The sequence below is a fragment of the Solenopsis invicta genome, chromosome 4, assembly GCF_016802725.1.
Source record: "Solenopsis invicta isolate M01_SB chromosome 4, UNIL_Sinv_3.0, whole genome shotgun sequence".
Classification (NCBI taxonomy): domain Eukaryota; kingdom Metazoa; phylum Arthropoda; class Insecta; order Hymenoptera; family Formicidae; genus Solenopsis; species Solenopsis invicta.
This window is the reverse complement of record NC_052667.1, coordinates 16,403,107-16,422,729: the sequence shown is the minus strand read 5'-3', so window position 1 is coordinate 16,422,729 and position 19,623 is coordinate 16,403,107. Positions and strand designations below refer to the sequence as shown.

At 28.4% G+C, this 19,623-nt stretch overlaps 1 protein-coding gene across 2 annotated transcripts in view; it reads right to left on the bottom strand.

Moving 5' to 3' along the window:
- LOC105198064 (transcriptional activator protein Pur-beta) overlaps positions 1–19,623 on the bottom strand; it is a 121,281-nt gene that overhangs the window by 86,107 nt on the left and 15,551 nt on the right. The gene's annotated exons all lie outside the window — the stretch shown is intronic.

Sequence of the window (19,623 nt, the reverse complement as noted above, 5' to 3'; positions counted from 1 at the left end):
GTTATCAAGATCGTACCCCTGAATAACCTCCAAAAAATTTTAGTCATCGCTCGTTATTTGTTAAAAAGTTATTATCATAAAAAATTGTAAAAATTATAATGGATTTTTGACTTTCTACGCGGAACAAGGCCTATCTTATTGTTAGTACTGCTAATACGGGTTTGTTTTGACTATACACGACATAATTCTGTTTACATTTTACATATTCCCATGCTCAGTCAGTACAATATTGAAGCATAGTCAGTGTGGTTGCTTTCGACGTGTAATCATGTACTATTCCACATGGGTTTGTGACTTTTCACGCGAAGCAAGGTCCACTTCCCCCTCCCCTGCTTCGGGGATAAAACGAGGTCTACAGATGTACTGTTCGCAAACCCATGTGAAACAGTTGATAAATAAAAATATTTATATTTAGATACATTAAGGTACATTAGAGTACAATAAACCAAAAAAATAAGATTAAGTTCCACATTTCTTAAACAACTTGAATTATTAAAATCTTGATATACTAAAATTTTATTACAATTTTAATACAATTTTATTTTTCTTAGGGCTTGAAAATTAAAAAAAATACTTACAAAAAACACAATAATTACAAAAAAAGAATATTAAAAAATTATATACATATATATATATATATATATATATATATATATATATATATATATATATACGAGAGATCGGGGCTATTCATAAGACTTTTTTTTGAGTCTCCTAAATCCTATATTCATTAAAAAATAAAAAATATAAAACGGTTTGAAAGATTGAACCTTTCCCTTCACAATGCTATTATAGATAGAACCCGAAAATGTACTTGCTTTGAAGTACATGTAAAAATGTCGACCAATGCCAAATATTTCGAATAACCCCAAGCCTCGGATAATTCGAAAATAGTCCAAAAATATTCTGAAATTTGTGTTTTAAAATAAAAAAATGTAAAAAAGCTGTTGTGAAGACTTTCTTTTATTAAGAAAAGAATATATAGTGTTATAAAGAAATGTTACATATAACAAAGAAGAATGCAAACACAATAGAGAAATTTATTGCTTTAACGTTTTCAAAACAAATCAGAGATGGTCTCTGACTATTCGTATTTTGTGTAATTACATCCGTTAATCAAAAATACCTCATATTCGCCTTGTTACATAAGTACATTTTTTAATAGAAATGGCAATGATATAATTTTTTTTTGAAAGTATAAATCTTTAGTTTTAAAACGCCGTATTGTAAAGTTCTTCAAAGTTTTTTGTTGCAAAAATATGATTTTTTTTTAAGTGGATTTTTAGATGCCCAAAAATACCTCATATTCTCCATGTTACATAATTATACTTTTTAAAAGAAATGACTTTGCCAAATTTTATTTTGAAAGTGTGACTCTTGTTTGAAAGTCCTTAAACGTTTGTTGTTGCAAAGATATGATTTTTTGAAGAAAAAGTGGATTTTTAACCAATTTCTCATTTTTGCTTAATAGTTTTGCTTTTATAACTTCACAATAAATTATTTTTCGGCAATACCGATTGTGCAGTCACATTCCTGAGATTTTAAACTTTTGTTTCAAAAAAAAATCCTAGAAAAATATTGATTGTAATCAAAGTTATAGCTTCTCAAAGTTGAAAAAGTCTCCCAAACCTAAAAATGTGTTTCCGTATTTTACAGGATCGGTGTGTTTAAGGGTTAAAGTCGTTTTTTTATTTCTTATAATAAATAAGATTTTCAATTTATTAATTCTCAATTTCTCGTATTAAACATTGGGTTAGAACCAGAGACTGCCCGAACTAAAATTCCGGTTACGGTTACAGTCAGAGACTATATCCAATTTTCGATTTCGGTTTCGGTCTTGTTACTGATAACGGTTATAGTCACCGTTTGGATTTCGGTTTGTTTTGGTTACGATTACGGTTAAAAATGTACAATTACCTATTGTAAAATTTAATAACGTATAAAAATGATAACGTACAAAAATAATACAAGTATAAACATCATATTATAAAAAATTCCTGTTTAGTGTAAACAACACTTATTTAATACAAAAATGTTTAAAAATTATTGGAGATTCCAAGTCTTTCAAAATCTCTTTTTTTGGTTTTTGTTTTACTTCAGTATTTTCAGCAACTTGTAGCGTTAATAGTCGTTTTTTTACTAGTATTAATCGTAGTTTTTCTCTATACAATAACATAATAATCTTAATCAAATTATCATAATAAAAGCAAAGAAATAAATAAGTAACCTAACCCTCCGTAGATACCCTGTAATATCGCTATTTATTGAGAACCTAGAAGTAAATATCTACGGTCTTAAAAATTTAATTAAAATTGTCAAATTTTTTCGGTGCTCTAAAAAAGTCGAAAAAATTGAAATATAATTTTAGCTTTAAAAATTTAGTTTTAACATTACAAAAATTTTATTCTTTTGTATTCGTTTTATGTTCACAAATTAAAAAAAAATTAATTTTTAAAATCAACTACATATTTATGGAGCGTTAAAAATATTAAAAAAAGAAATGAATTATAGACGCAGTGTATCTTTTTCTTTTATTCTTATCTCGTAGAGATAGAAGTCTACACAGCACGTGCTTTTTCTTCTTTTTTACCTGATTTTCAGTATAATCTTTAATAGCATTTTTAAAAATCTGACAGAAAAAAAAACAGAAAAATATTTTCGGTCAGGTTAGAATTACGGTCAATTAGCCTGCACAATATTTCGGTTTCGGTTTTGGTCTGACTAGAATAACGGTTATAATCCGGTTATCGGTTTCGGTTCGGTCAGGGTCCCTGGTTAGAACAAAAATGTATAATACACATTAATACATATGTTTTCACATTTCAATCAAAGTTCTCTATTTAATATTATAACAATTACTCTCTTTTCTAAGATGTCGTGTGGCTCAGTACAACGGACTTATAAATGATAGGTCGCAAATTTTAATCCGTATATACATATACGGATTTTTAATTTGTAATCTTTAGCGTAAGTCACAGAACTCTTTAGATCTAGGTGATGTGTAGGGACTAATTTTTTAGAACAATCCATTCCTATTATTTTACTACTATTACTACTATCTTAACATAAAAATATTTCTTGTTTAAATAGTAATACAAATGACAGATTGCAATAATAGGAAATAACAACTATTTTGAACAAATAATAACAATTAAAGATTTTAGCGATCGATTATACATATAAAAGAAGTTAAAGCTGTTAAGAAAGCAAACATTTATAATATAAAGGAGAAAAAGGTATTACGGCCACTGTCAACAATACGGTTAACTCTGTTATTTCCGTTATTAGGTAATATATTCTAACAATTGCTTATGGAGTTATTCGTTTAATAGCCCGCCAGTTTTTAGTGATGCTAATATGCCAATACATAATGACTGACAATTGTTATAAGGCATTTTCGAGTACTTCTAAACTTTTTCAAGATACACTTTTAACCTTTAATTACATACACTTCCTCATTATTCTTAAGCTTGAGTGTATTATCACACGAAGGTACATACACTCGAGTGTTTTTTTGTTATTTAACTTTTTATTCGGCCGTATACATTTCAAGTTATACAAAGGTAAAGCAATAACATGGAATTTTGTTAATATGGTTTTTTAAACGAAATTTTTACTTTATAACAATGTTAAAAATTTTTTTTTAATTTTTTTTTATATTTCCTTATCACTTATCTATTTTTTCAAAATTTTTATTTTTTTTATAAGCAAAATAAAATTTTTTTTATAAGCAAATAAAACTACTTTATTACAAATTCAATGGTATATGACAAAGTTATTGCGATATTTCCATTTTCCAAAAATAATTAAAAACCACTCTATAACGCATGGTACACGCACCCGTCCGTGTACTATGAAAGTGTTCTCCTTCGATTTTGACGAGCCTTTGATACGTTGTAGTACAGATAAAAATAAGGGACATGTATTTTTTTATACGTGCCAATATTCAATTTGGAGGGTAAAACACTCCTTAAAAGAAAATCGGGTTTTTTCTTGTGAAGCGTATCATGGAAACTATAAGAGATAGAGAAAAATGTTCTAATTAAATATTGAATGACTTCAAGAGTACTTTATAACAGTAATAAGGAAAAATGTTTTAAAATTTTTTTATACTTTTCCCCATTACTTACCTTGTTTTTTAAAAATTTTTATTTCTTTTCACTTTATTTTGGACAACAAAAAATAAATTATGAATAAATTGTTATTTATTCATAACTTGGTTTTAATTGTAAAGGATAGAAGTCATTCGTGTCAATAATGTATATAAACAAAACAATGCATCAGCAAGTTTCCGCATAGATTAATAAATAATAAAAATGTCGGAGCATAACTTTATCACACATCGTAATAAAATAAGCTTCATTGTGTTTATGAAAAAAAAATATAAATTTTTAAAAAACAAGCTGAGTGGTAGGCGAAAGTATTAAGTGTATACCTATAAAATGCTAAAGGTAGTGCCACACATACGTTCTTAAGTGTGGTGATTTGACATATATAGTATTTTCTTTGGCTATTCTTAATCTACAAAACCATACATGTGAAAAATTGTGAAAGTGTAAATATCATAATCTTTTTCCTGCTTTAAAAATGTCAAATTTCGTACCAAAAAAGACAATTTATGGGAAGTTTTGATTCATTACTGCATTTTGAAGAAAACTGCTGCTCAAACTTATCGAATTCTTGTAGAAGCTTATGGCAATCATACTCCATATCAAGACATTTGTGAACGTTGGTCAATCGATTTAAAACTGGTGATTTTGATATGAAAGATAAGGCTAAGGAAAAACCACCAATAAAGGGTGTTATTTATAATGAACTTCTTAAATCTGTTGAAATGGTTAATAGTGCTCGCTACCGACAACAAATGATCAATTTGAACCATGCATCACAAAAACGTCCAAAATAGGCCCAAAGCATGGAAAAGTGATTTTGCTACATGACAATGCGCTGGTCCACACCACAAAAGTTGTCAAGGAAACTTTAAATGAATTGAATTGGGATGTGCTACCTCACCCGCCGTATTCGTCAAACATTGCTCCTTCGGACTATCACTTGGTTCGGTCGATGGCACACGGATTGGCTGAACAGCACTTCACTAATTTCGAAGAAGTGAAAAAAATGGGTCGATTCATAATTTGCTTCGAAAGCTAAAAGTTTCTACCGTCGCGGAATCCATTTTTTTACAAAAAGATGAAAAAAAGTTGTAGCATCGAATGGCGCATACTTCAAATAAATAGCTTTAACCATTCACTTCAAATTAACATGTGTTTTTTCCTTAAAAAATCCGCATTTCATAGGTATACACCTAAAATAAAAAAACATTTTAAAGAATTTTCCTTTATTACTGTTATAAAGTACTCTTGAAGCCATTCAACTTTCAATTAGAACATTTTTCTCTATCTCTCATAGTTTCGATGATATACGCTTTACAAGAAAAAATTGATTTTCTTCAAAAGGGTGTTTTACCCTGTAAAATTGAGTATTGGCACATATAAAAAAAATACGTTTCCCTTATTTGTATCTGTACTATAACGTATCAAAGGCTCGTCAAAATCGAAGGAAGACACTTCCATAGTAAACGGACGGGTGCGCGTACCATGCGTTACGGAGTGACTTTTAATTATTTTTGGAAAATGGAAATGTCGCAACTTTCTCATATACCGTTGAATTCGTAATAGAATAAGCCTTATTTTGCTTATAAAAAAATAAAAATTTTGAAAAAAATAGGTAAGTGATGGGGAAAAGTATAAAAAAAAAAAAAAAAAAAATTGAACCTTTTACACTCGAACGGCGCCGCCCGGCTGGTTTGATGCTTCCACTCGAGCATTGTTGTATTCAATGTAAAAATAAATAAATTGTTGAAATTTTATTATTTATATACGTTTGTTTAAATATAAAATGATTTTAAAGTACCTGTAAAATGCTTTCCTAATATAACAACTCGAGATTTCCGAAATTGTCTCGAGTTGCTGTCCGAGCGAAAAAGGCCTCGAGTGCAAAGGGTTAACATTGTTTTAAAATACTCTTCAAACCATCTAACTTTCTATTTAAACATTTTTCTCTATCTCTTATAGTTTCGACGATATACGCTTCACAAGAAAAAAATCGATTTTCTTCCAAGGAGTGTTTCACCCCCGTAAAGTGAAAATGGGCACGTATAAAAAAATACGTGTCCCTTATTTTTATCTGTATTATAACATATTAAAAGCTCGTCAAAATCGGAGGAAGACACCTCTGTTGCTTTCCTTGTAAGATTACTCTGAAAAATCCTGCTTTTGAGTATCCTCTAGATGTTACAGTAATGTGTGTACATGATACGTCTCTTTTTCTATTCCTTTTTCTTTCTCTCTATTGAGCTAGAAACCACTTTAAAGATCACGCTTCAATTAATTAGCACATTAATTGGCAAATATTTACTTGTCACATCCATATGTTTCTTTCTCTTTTTTTTCAACAATTTTTTCAAACATAATGAATTTTATGTGTGAAATTCTTCGTTGTAGAATTTATATATCAAAATGAATAATTTTATATATAGAACCGTGTCAGTTTCAAATACTTGTTACAGGCTTTTATAATCCTATTCGGCAAAAAAGATTTTTTTATTTCGAGTAATTATTTATTTATGTAAATCTTTCCTACTTTCAAATTCTGATTGTATTACTGTAATGATATACTCATAAATAAATTTTTATCCACTCCTTATATGAAAGATAAATCAACTAACAAATGTATCATATCAGCGGGCAAGAAAACATCTTCTAATTTTCTATTTTCTGATAACTATCTTAATTGTTTTCATCTTTCGATTGATTGATACTTCCTTATCTTTTTATGACACTTGCGGAGAATGAATACGAATTCCATAGAAGCGCACTTTCATCATTGCCATATTTTCTAGAAAATATCTTTATGTAAATAAACTGTTGCACGACTGCTAATGTCTCCCTTCTTCTTTCGCGTACATTAGATGCCCTATGGTTAGAATTTTCGAATTTACCGATGTTGACTGCTACGTCATATTGATCTCTGTCAAATCTGTTTTTTTTTCTTTTCTACTTACTATTAGAACTTTTTTATTCATTCGTGCTTTTAACGATCAGAGCAATCTTGACATTTTCTGTTTTTTTCTTCATGTAATTATTTATACGTATTCGCATAATTATACATTCTATTTTGATTAAGTTTTTAAATTATAGTTTTTAGATTATAGATTTAGTTATTATAGCGATTTGCAAATACAAACTTTATTTTTAATTTTATCATGTTTGTTTCTTTTACTTTCTTTTTTATTTAAAAAACAGTACAAATAATAACAAAGAAGAGTTCTATTTTTGCTGATATTGTTAGATGTTTGATGAACGAATGTTAAAGTATGTCTATGCAATGATAAAATCAGTAAATTTAGCACATTAATCTTTTACATACTTTTCTTATTTTCTTTTAATTCTTTTGATTTCTTTCCTTCTGCTTTTTACCTTCCCTTCCATTCATTACCTCTTTTAAACCTCATTTACAATATTTCTGTTCTTTCTAAGTTACCATTTATTATTCAGAAATTCGTTATATCTCATTGAAGCTTTGACTGCAAATAATAGCGGCTCGAGTAAGAACACGAGGGAGGCCGCCATTCGCAACACGGAAACAGTTTTTAGCAAAAACTAAAACAATGCAGAAAGGATTTCCCTATAAAATACAAGGATTTCCCTATCTCCTCATCAACAATAAACATTGTTTTACAAAAATATCTCTTTGGCTAATCGTGTGTTCTGTTCGTTTGATACTTGGAAGATTCTTTTTGCTGATACTTAGAAGATTCTTTCTGATCTGAAGAGAAAACGATTAAATATCAAGAGCATTCTTTCTCTCTCTGCGTCCTTGTTCCTTCGTTTTTTTTTTCAATGTAGTCCGTTATATGCCATCTGATTTCATCTGTTATTTGTAAATTGAACAAATATAGATGAAATAGCTATAATTTTCATCAATAATTTTTTAGTATGAATCGTTGACCAATCCTTTATTCATTTCAACTGCTGACACAATTAAGAACTTTCTCGTGAAATTCCTAATAAAAACTTTTCTTAAATTATACCCTCAAAATTAGTTCGATTATCTATGAAATCTATGAAATAATTCTCTGTAAAATCCCATTTCATATCACTCATTTGTTCACTACATCAATAAACAATTTTTACAATTAATGACTGGTGTAGCATCTGTACAGAAACGTTCACTTTACTTTTCACCCTGCTTCCACATTATGCCACATTTTACTGCATAGAAACGCTACTTGCATAGAAACATCAGACGTATCACCATTTCACGAATACGACATAGCGCAATCATCATTATCATCATCGTCATCGTTGTCATGTTCAGCCAGTAGATTTTAGTCATGTTATTCTTTCTCTTACAATTATCCTCTTTATCCATGTTTATTGTAAAAAGTCATATCGGAATGCTTTATTACAACTGTTGTTAGTTTTGATTGCAAAATTGTTTTTTATTGTTACATGCACGCAAGTGGGTATCTGATTATTTGACTATTCATGTACAAAAAGTGCAACGAAAAGTTCGACGGAGGTGATAGAGGTAGTAATAGTAGTGGTGACGGTAGTAACTGCGAACGGAAACGATGCATTGATCTCTGCGCCTGAAGCGCAGCTCGTGACGCTCCGCGCCGACCTGCCTCAATGTCGAATCCTCGACCATGTTGTACCGTGTCCTATCCTCCCGTTCAACCTTTCCTTCTCTGCATATGTCATGATCCCGCTGGCAGCTGCCACCCCCGGCACAGATTAGAATGCGAAACAGTGCAAACAGAGTTGACAAAAATTACGTTTTTTTTTTACGTTTTTAAGGAATAAAACATTGGTTTTTTTTATTTAAAGGAATATTTAAAAAACATGTTTAAAACAAAAAAAGCATGATTTAAACATACTTTAAACAAATAATATATTATATAGAAAAAAATATATAAAATCTAAAAATTTTTTCATATATAACCCTTAAACACATAAGTGGGTCTGAGAGACCCCATATAAAGTTTCAAATGTTTGCTGTGTAAAGATGGAATAAGATAGGAGGTTCGGACCAAGACGTAAAAAATGTTTGAAATCTCCTCTTTCGATTGATATAATTGATCAACTTTTTTGGTCAACTAGAATTCGAACGGCACGGCAGCAAAGTTTTGTTAGGGTCATTGCAAATCATATAATGTAAATAAAACTTTTTTTTGAGTAATGTGTAAAAAAACTGAATAAAACACGTTCAAACAGGTCCGTTCGCGTATGTTACTCTGTCTAAAGTTAAAATACTATAGTGCCGTGAAAAAGAGAATTTTTGCGTAGAGTCCAAAATATATTATAAAACACATCAATTTTCAATTTTAAACACCTTGAGTTTATGAAAAATATCTCATATTTGCCTTACTACGTAAGTATATTTTTTAATAAAAATGGCAGTAACATAACTTTTTTGAAAGTATGACTCTTTAACTTTAAAACGACGTATTGTAAAATCTTTAAAAGTTTTTGTTGCAAAGATATGATTTTTTAAAGGAAAAGTAGATTTTTGAATAATTTCTAATTTTTGCTTAATGGTTTTTCTTTTATAACTTAACAATATGTCATTTTTTAGCAATATCGATTATGCAGTCACATTTCTGAGATTCTGAACTTTCATATTAAAAAAAAGATTGTTGAAAAATGTTGATTAGAACCAAAGTTTATAACTTCTCAAAGTTGAAAGTCTTCCAGACCTGAAAATGTATTTACGTATTTTATGGGATCGGTGTGTTTAAGAAATAATTATGTGAATGTTTACATATTAAATTTTATATTTTAATGTAAGCATTTAGTAAGTAATAATTAGAGAAGAGAGTATTATGGCTAATGTCGACAATATGGTTACCCCTATTCCATTATTAGGTGACGTATTCTAACAATTGCTTATGGAGTTATTCGTTTAGTAGCCCGCCGTTTTTTAGTGATGCTAATATGCCAATAATGACTGCACATAATGACTGACAATTGTTATAGGGCATTTTTACTTTTGAGCACTTCTAAACTTTTACAAGGTACACTTTTAACCTTTAATTTCATACACTTCCTCATTATTCTTAAATTTGAGTGTATTATCACACGAAGGTACATACACTCGAGTATTTTTTTTAAACTTTTTATTCGACCGTATATATTTCGAGTTACACAAAGTTAAAACAATAACATGGAATTTTGTTAATGTGGTTTTTTAAGCAAAATTTTTATATCGAAATATTTCTTCGATAAATCGATTGTCATTCTAAAGAACGCTGTTTAGAAACATTAGAGACATCATTTTATGTTTGTTGTTTAATGTTAAACAAGGATAAAATGATATTTTTAATAAAATTTCTAATGATATTTCTAAAGCTTTTAAACGCAGGAAAATTCTAAATCGTGAAAATTCTAAACAATGGAAAATTAAAAATAATTAATTTTGTAATAAGGTTAATTTTTTAAAATTATTTTTATGGATAGCCATATTATAACCACTTTTTTTCTTCCACCAATTATGCAGTGCATTAGATTTTTATAAATTACGTCCTAAATAATAAATACTTCATTACTTTGAGTCTAGAATCTGTCAAAAAACACTCTGCCAAATGTAATCGTTCAAGTTTCAATAGAAAACGCGCACACACACACACACACACGCGCGCACGCACGCACGCACGCACATATAGTTTAAAAAAATATATAAATACAAAAATGCAATTTTTACTTTTTAACACTAAATTTGTATTAAAATTCACTAAACTCAGAATTAAGTTATAATTATTGAAAATGCCATATTATTCGCTAATTTTATATCATAAAAATAAGCATTATTCATGTTGCAAAATTAACATTAAATTATGAATCCAAATGGAACATTTTTTTATAAAAATATGATCCTTTAACTTTAATTTCTTTTTTGAATCAATTCACTATGATGACTTTTAAGAAAGTTATAACTTTTCATAAATTACTTTGCATTTGCGGTAATTTTGTTCTTACATTTGCCAAAATTACATAATTTCATCAATTTGCCATTTCACTTGTGAATCGTATATTAGAACGTTGAAACTAATTGTAAGTAAAATTATGGTTGAAAACCATCACATTACGGTGTACCCTTTAATAGAAGCATAAAATGCGAGTGACTCCACGATGGCTAGTGTGGAACAAAAAATTACGATGGCTAGTAAATATTAAACAAATATTTGTTTAAAATACAGTGTTCAAAACATGTTTAAACATAAACCCGAGTATAAATATTCACGTCACGTAAATCAGGAACGAGATTGAGAGAGATTATTTATTATAAATTAAGGTTCGGAATAAAGATTTCAATAAATTCATTAAAATTAATTAAGTGTATAATTAATTACAAAATTATCTTTAAAAAAATCGCTTGTCCTTGAAGAAGAAAATTTATACTAAACCAAGTGGTAGTATCTTTTATATATTGTTATCCCCTAATTTCTCAGAAGAATTCTTCGGAGAGAATTTCTCTGAAGAGGCTGTTCTTCGAGAGAGCGGGATTTCTTCGATAAATGTAAATTCCAGTACTGTCGTTTGGATCCAAGGAAGAGTACCTCAGAATCTGGTGGCAGCAGCTCAAGAAGGAGAGCAGTAACACTCAGATGGGTCCTAGAGACGACAAGAAGTCTGGTGGTCATTTGAGAGAAAATGGTTGTTGGAACGACAACTTTTAAAAATGGGGACAGTGTTATCCCCGTTCTTCGGCTTGAGAAGTTGGCCAAAGGAACATCGTTTGATTAAACAAAAGAAACGCGGCTGATTTTTGTTCTGTTTCGGGACGCGGAGCTGTCAAACGATATTTAAATAATTCCGCTAGAGAATTACAAGATACAAGAATTAATTGTATAAAGTTCCACGATTAAAGCTTGTGTTCTTTTCGTAAAGAGTGTTTATTTATTTCGTCTCGCGCGATTGAGTGTCCTTGCGTGAGTGAAATGTGTGCTCATTTCATCGAATACAACAATATCTTTTAATATTATATATTTTTTTAAATAAAATCAAAATGCTGGTCTATTCTCCTTAAAAAATAAGCAAAATTATTTAATAATTTTTTTTAAATAGTGTTGTAAATAGCAAGAGCTTTTTTTATCAATTTTATTCTCTTTGAATACTAAAGAAAATTAACCCTAGCTTCACACCTTTAATTTTCATTATTTTCCTTCCCTTGGGGTTGTGGACCTTGTAACTTTGACGATATATCTCTGAATAAAAAGTATATTTTTTAGCTCATAATATAAAAAATCGGTATTTTAAAGTCTAGTAAAGACAATAGACGAGATCTGAATTAAAATATTTCATTGTCAAGTAATTACAATTAAAAAATAAATTGTGTTATAAAAATTCGCAAAAAATGAGTACTTTGAGTACAAAAAAAATCTCAAATTTTTTAATTTTAATTAAAAAAAAACAGTGAGATTCTTTTAGTCGACACTTTGGTCTAACAAAAAGAAAATAGTTCGATATAATTCGTTCCAAAAAAGTTTAATTATTTAAAATATCAAAAATCGACATTTTTGGAAAATCAACAAATCATATTTTTACAAATTACTTAAAGTTTTAATAATGACCAAAATTGTAAAACAATAACACTGATTACAATGCACATAATAATGTGTATATAGTACACTAAACTATTTGTTTTAAATTCTACAATCATTTCATTCATTTACTTTTATACTATTTCAAACCTAGTAAACGTATATTTAATAAAAAAATAAAGAAATTCAGAATTTAATAAAAAATGAAGATATTCAGAACGCCGAAAATTTACAAGTTACCCACATAAGGGTACCAGATACCCTTTTTAAACTGTCGTGCGTTCTCACATTAAGAAAAAAAAGTTCCTGCAGGCTCATCATATCTATGAATAGTTAGTTTTTTTTTTAATCTCAATACTAATCTACAAATTATAATATAAAAAAGTTACAGTAATGCAAAAAATTGCATAGGATACATCGTGTGTGAGAAGCTAGAGTTAATATTAAATTAATAATATAAAGTTGTTGGTGCAATCGAACCTTTTTTTCAGGAAGGCAGGGGGATTTTATAAATGCTTCTAAATATTACGTATTTTAGCTTCATGATTGTGTTTCAAGTCTGATGAATATGCGCCGTGCAATTCGAATAAGCTGAAAATTGTAAAAATTTAAAATTATTATTCAGCACTAAGAACCTCTGTGACTGACACAGGCCTGCTAATTTTATATTTGAAATATTTATTTAATAAATAGATAATAAGAGAAACATGTTCCGATACCAATATTGTATTTTTTCCATAGTGTCGCTTCACAGTCTTTCGATAGATTCTTGCAGATATCGTTTTGAAATATTTCTAAGATCTTTTCCATTGTCGAGTTATTCGGTGTGTAATCTCAATCAATTAAATGTGTTTTCTTTCTGAGATGATGATCGTTCACTGCGACACAATAGACTAATTGCAAATGTCACTTTTTATGTTGCACAATACCCTTCAATTTCCATTTCACAAACGTGCAAAGATTAACATGCTCATTATCTCAAGATTAAAGCTTAGATAAAAAATTCAAAATTATTGTATGTTCGATCTGCTTGAATCGTTCAAAGTTAAAAAGTAGAGAAAGAATCCAACTCGAATATTTCGGACAGTAAAGAAAATTAGAAACAATATGCATTAAAAACAAAAGTATTTCAACGCTAAGATCTAGCTATAACCGTTTAAGTTCGTCAATTATTTGTGATTTCATTATAATATTTCTTCGAAAATGCATCTTTATGTAAAAAAAAAACGTTATTTTAAATTTTCATTTATTTTTCTATTATATATTTTATTCGTAAATTATTTTTATCCCAATTATACGTTGTATTTTGTGTGAATGTAAGCATTTATATAGTGGATAGAATATCACATACTAAATAAAAAAACTTTAATGAGCATAAGTCGAAAATTCAACCGTTTCTGAGATATAAACATTTTTGCATATTAGCATTATGAATAACTTACTGCATGGCTTCTAAATATATGTGTCGCATGCGATGTTTACTTCAGTATTTATAAATCGCATTCTGTATGTGCTCATTCAATTTCTATACACATAACTTTATTGCATCAGCAATCAGTTGTTATCAACCGGTAATTGCAGATCTACATATTATTTGATGATTATACAGTTATAAAGTATCGTGCTAAAAATGTCAGCATATTATTTTCTAATCAAAAAATGGCAGATATACTGAGGTAAACATCGCATACATATAGGAGCCGGTAAGTCATTTATGATACTAATATACAAAAAATGTTTATATTTCAAAAACGATTGAGCAATTGACCTATGTTCACTAAGGTTTTTTTACTCAGTATAAGCTATTTAATATATAAATGCTGAATAGATTTTTTAAATACCTTGTATAATATTTCATAAAATTTAGATTTAAGCTATAATTTTAAGTTTTTGGATCTAAAGTGGTGGTGGTGGTGGCGGTGGTGGTGGTGGTGATGGTGGTGGTGGTGGTGGTGGTGGTGGTGGTGATGGTGATGATGATGGAGGGTGGGTGTGCGTGCGTACGTGCGTGCGTGCATGTGTGACTAAATGGCTGAATAAGTGAAAATAAGAATGTTAATTTCTTGTTACTCAATATTTTGAAATATGTGCTTTTAGAGCCAAATAGTACATATTACTTTCTCCATCTATTCCCCTCCCATACATAAATACACACACATACAGACAAAAATACATACATACATAGAAAATATTCTCATGTATATGTCGTAGGCAAGTAGTTATTTTAAGCAAATAGCATCTGACTAGAGAAATAGCATTTAAACACAAAAATAAACGGGCGTAAACTATTTGATAAGGCAGATAGCATTTGCCTAGTCGGATACTATTTTCCTAAAATAACTATTTGCCTACGACATATATATCGTATACATTTTCATCTATAGTCTCTTCATATATTACAAAAGTTAATTTGGATCATTAATAAAATAGTCATGTGATACAACACTTTAAACGTCTGTAACAAAAAACTAGTTATTTTAAAGCTTTTTTCATATAAAAACTTTTGATCAGCAAGTCAAGTACTACAACATACAAAGTTTTAGCGAATTCCAAAAACCTATGGTTTTATCCATTATTGCTGCAATTGACATATTTTCATTCATATCGATTATTACTATGATCATTTATTAATCTTATATTAATCTTATATCTTTTATTGTGATAAAATTTGGTAGTATGTTTTAGAAAACTTGATAGATTTTATAAAAATATCGATTTAATCTTTATAATTACAAAATTGTGTATACACAATAAATGTAAAATATTATACAAAAAGTCTTTTATGAAAAAATTCAATATAAAATTGCATAATTGCTTATCAATTATATAAATTGATCAAAAATTAATGTCAATTGTACCTGTTTTTTTTATGTGTTGTTAGCATGCACAAAACAATAGATGTAGTTTATTAAACTTTTATCGGTATTAATCATTTATCATTTATTTTATTTATTTTTGTTGCTAGTTGTTGTTTACATGAAGTAAAAATATAAAACAGATGAGATGCAATTGAGACATTAATTCATCAATTTTGTTATATATTGTAGTACACTTCGAGCCATTCAACTTTCATTCAGATCATTTTTTTTCTATCTCTTATAACTTCAACGATATCTCTTGTAATTTTGCTTAAAAAAAAAGTACCAATTTTCTTTAAAAAGGTATTTTACTAAAAGTGAAAACGAGCATGTATAAAAAAAGTACGTGTTCCTTATTTTGATCCGTATTACAACATACTAAAAGCTCGTTAAAATTGGAGGATAATACTTACGTACCTTTTCTTGTTAGATACGTTAAAGTTACACAAACGAAAAACTAACTATTAAAATTTACAAAATAAGATTAAATTAATTTAAGTTACATTAAAAGTTAATTTTTAAAAGCATTATTCATATTAAATTAAAAATTCGTAATTTTTTAAAATCAAATTACTCAAAACAATTATCTATAATATAAATTATCAAATAAATTTATTTTATTTGGGTAGTAATTATTAGTTAACAAGTTAAAAGTTAAATAACAAAAATTAAAAAATTAATAATTTTTTAATTTTATTAGGTAATATTTAACTTTTTAACTAATTATTACCCAACCCTAACAAAAATCAATAACCATTTTTATAAAAGTTTAATCTTAATTGCTTCAATATTTTTCTCTAAAAAAAATCTAAAAAAATTGACTTTTTTTAAAGCTAATAAAATAGGATATCCTCTTAAAATGTATTTAGACTAAATTCAAACTGGTACTGATATCAGTATTATGATTGGCTAATCGTATTACACAATATTTCACAACAAAAAAATTTATATTTTATGACAAAAAAGTAACTTGTATAATTTTTAGCGAATTTACTGTTATAAAAATACACTGTAAACATACAATCTTGTACAATATTTGCGATTTATTTTGCTTTTCTTGCTTCACATACGATTCTTTTACATTCTTTAATAAGGAAACACCTTAAAATTACCATATTATAACAGGGTTGGCATGATTTAAACCAAATGGTTTAAACCACGATTTAAACCACGGTTTAAATTACGTAGTTTTTTAAAATCAAAACCCTGGTTTTCCCATTATTTTGTTTCTTTTTTAAATTGCATTTTTAAATATATAAAACCTTCTAGAGAAGTTCTGCGCCAAAATGAATGAAATGTGTGAAGTCCTCATTTCTATAATAATAATAATTTAAAACCGCGAAAATTTAAAAATTGAAAAATATTTGCAGCTTTCACAAAAAGTCTTCAATTTCTTTTTGTTATTTGAAAAAAAAATCACCTAAACTAAGAGTAAAAAAACATCTTAATATTATATAATAAAAACTGATACACAACTTTTTATATGTAATTAAAATTACAATTTACAAATAAATTTTTATTAGTTCCTACTATATAATGGTTGAACCTATTTTATTTAGCAGTTTAAAATAATGTACAATATCGTTTCATTCCATTTTGTTTCAATGTCAAAAAGATAAAAGTTAAAAAATAAAATAAATCATTAAAAAACACACATATGCAGGGATTTCTTATAATCCAAATAAAAATGTACATATATTATATTTTTAGAATATTGTTAATTGTGTATGTAGCAAAAACATTTGTCTATGTTTTAAAATTCTTATATAAATATTAAAATAGCTTTAACATTAAATATTAAAAGTGCTAAATATTATATTATATATTGTAATTAAAAATATTAAAATTGCATTAACATATAAAACAAGTTTTAAAATAAAAAAACCCAAAAAACCAGGTTTAAACCAAAAAAACCTGTTTTTTACCCAACCCTGTTATTGCAAGATAAGAGCTTTGCACTTTAATAATGACGACTGAACATAAAAATCACTTTTACGTAACATTAAAGTCTGAGAACTCATCAAAATATAGTAGTAATAAAAATTTGTATAAAAGTCAAAGTTTTAAATTATACAAGATACAGTATTTCACATGCTCAGTTAAATTGATAGTTATTTTCGCGCCAAATCCGACGTATCCACAGAGTCCGTATTCGATATGAGGAAAGATCTCATGAAACTGTTCGCGGAAACGAGCACGCGATATACTGCGATCAGTATTGCCGATTATATCTGGCGTAGCCAGTCGATGACAAAAGACAAGGTGAAAGCAATCGGCAATACCGAGTCGTCGGCGTAGTCAATGTATAATGATACAGCACGTGAAAGAACCTGGCATCAATTACGCGCGCCTGTTGTCACATGTTCTATCAATGAAAACAATCTAGATGTAAGGTAACCGTCATCGTTGGTGACAATGACGATGACGAAAACGATTGTGGAAAGGAGACGGGCATTCGAATATCAAACGCGAAATTATATGCGAATGATGACCGGTCATTCGTGAAGCTCGCTGTCATGCCAATGGAATGCGCGATTGCGCGCAGTCAATCTGCGCCCATTGACCGATATGCCTGCCACGTGACTCAGAGCGTTTTAAATCACAAGGCGCGCGCGCACGAGAAAAGCGCCTCTCCCACCATTTGCCGCTCATACCTATCGACGACATAGTGTATGACGTCACAACCAGCTGACTGCGCTCTAGTGCCGGCTCACTGCCACGCGCACGTTGCACTGTGTTTCTGGCCACTCATTCACTTTGTATTTCGACTCTGCGTTTTGCGAATATATCTATAAGCGTTTATCGTCAGCCTCTTCTATTTCCATTATATTTTGTTTCTGGACATGTTGGACGTGATCGAAATCATTGAGTGATACATTATTTAGAATGGTAATTCTTCAGAAACAAAAGGGCAGAGGAACCGTAATCAATATAATCTCGATAAATTTATAATTTCCCCTATATATATATGTATATATATATATATATATATATATATATATATATATATGTATATATATATGACAAGATTTGTAAGTTTATTATAAATTATCGTGATCATAAAATATGATTCAATTAAAATTCCATTTTTATTTTTGTTTGTGATTTATTGCAATTAATTAAATCATATTTTCGTAATATGTACTCAATTCATTATCTTCATAAACAGTTTTTTTATTGTTAAATTAAGACATTTAATTTGAGGATGTCAAAACCATAAAATAGTGTACTTTAAAACTTGTAAAAGGATTTTTTCTATTTTAAAAATAAAAAAAAATCATTTCACAAGCTCTAATGAGGTAATGACTCATTTAAACATGTAAAACGCTGCTAAAATCGACTTTAAACTCGAAATTTAATTATTTTTGGAATTAATCAGGATGTGTTTCTTAAGATGTATATCGTAGAGCTAAATAAATGACTGACGTATTCAACGATCAAAAAACCATAAAACCATATTTAAAACCTCGGATTATGCCTCGGAAACCATTTTTATACATATATTTTAAAAAATCTAAAAAATTGATTTAAAAATTTTTCACTAGTAATCTCTAAATCTTAATAACTTTTAACAAAAATTTAGGAGTGTATTTTTGGCATGAAATGGAAGCTTTTGAGCCAAGAAATTAAGAAAAAATAAAAACTTTTTTCTTTGACAGCTAATGCACACACACAAATATATGATGAGATATTTTACCGCCCTCTATGCGGATAATTCGAAAAATACGCAAAATATGAAAAAAATGTTTCAGACAAAAGTTGTATGATTTAAATATCTATTTACTGATTTTATTAGTTTCATTATGGATTGCGTTACCAAGGTCAGAACAAGATTACTTCAAGATTTTTTAACAAAAAGCCCAATTTTTTTAAGAACATATTTTATTAGCTAAAATCGAAACGTTTTTAAAACATTATAATAAAATATTTTTTCATTAAGTTCTTTTCAAGTTACAAAACTTGAAAGTTATAATACCGCTGGCATTAGGGTTATCCAAGATTACCACGTGGTGATTTATAACTGTATAATAAAATAAAATCCAATTGTATACGCCGTTTTCATGAATTTTATTCAATTATGAAATTATTATAAACAAAGTTTACTTTATTCATACATATATCTAATTATATATTTTTATTTAAATTTAGTAAGTAATACAT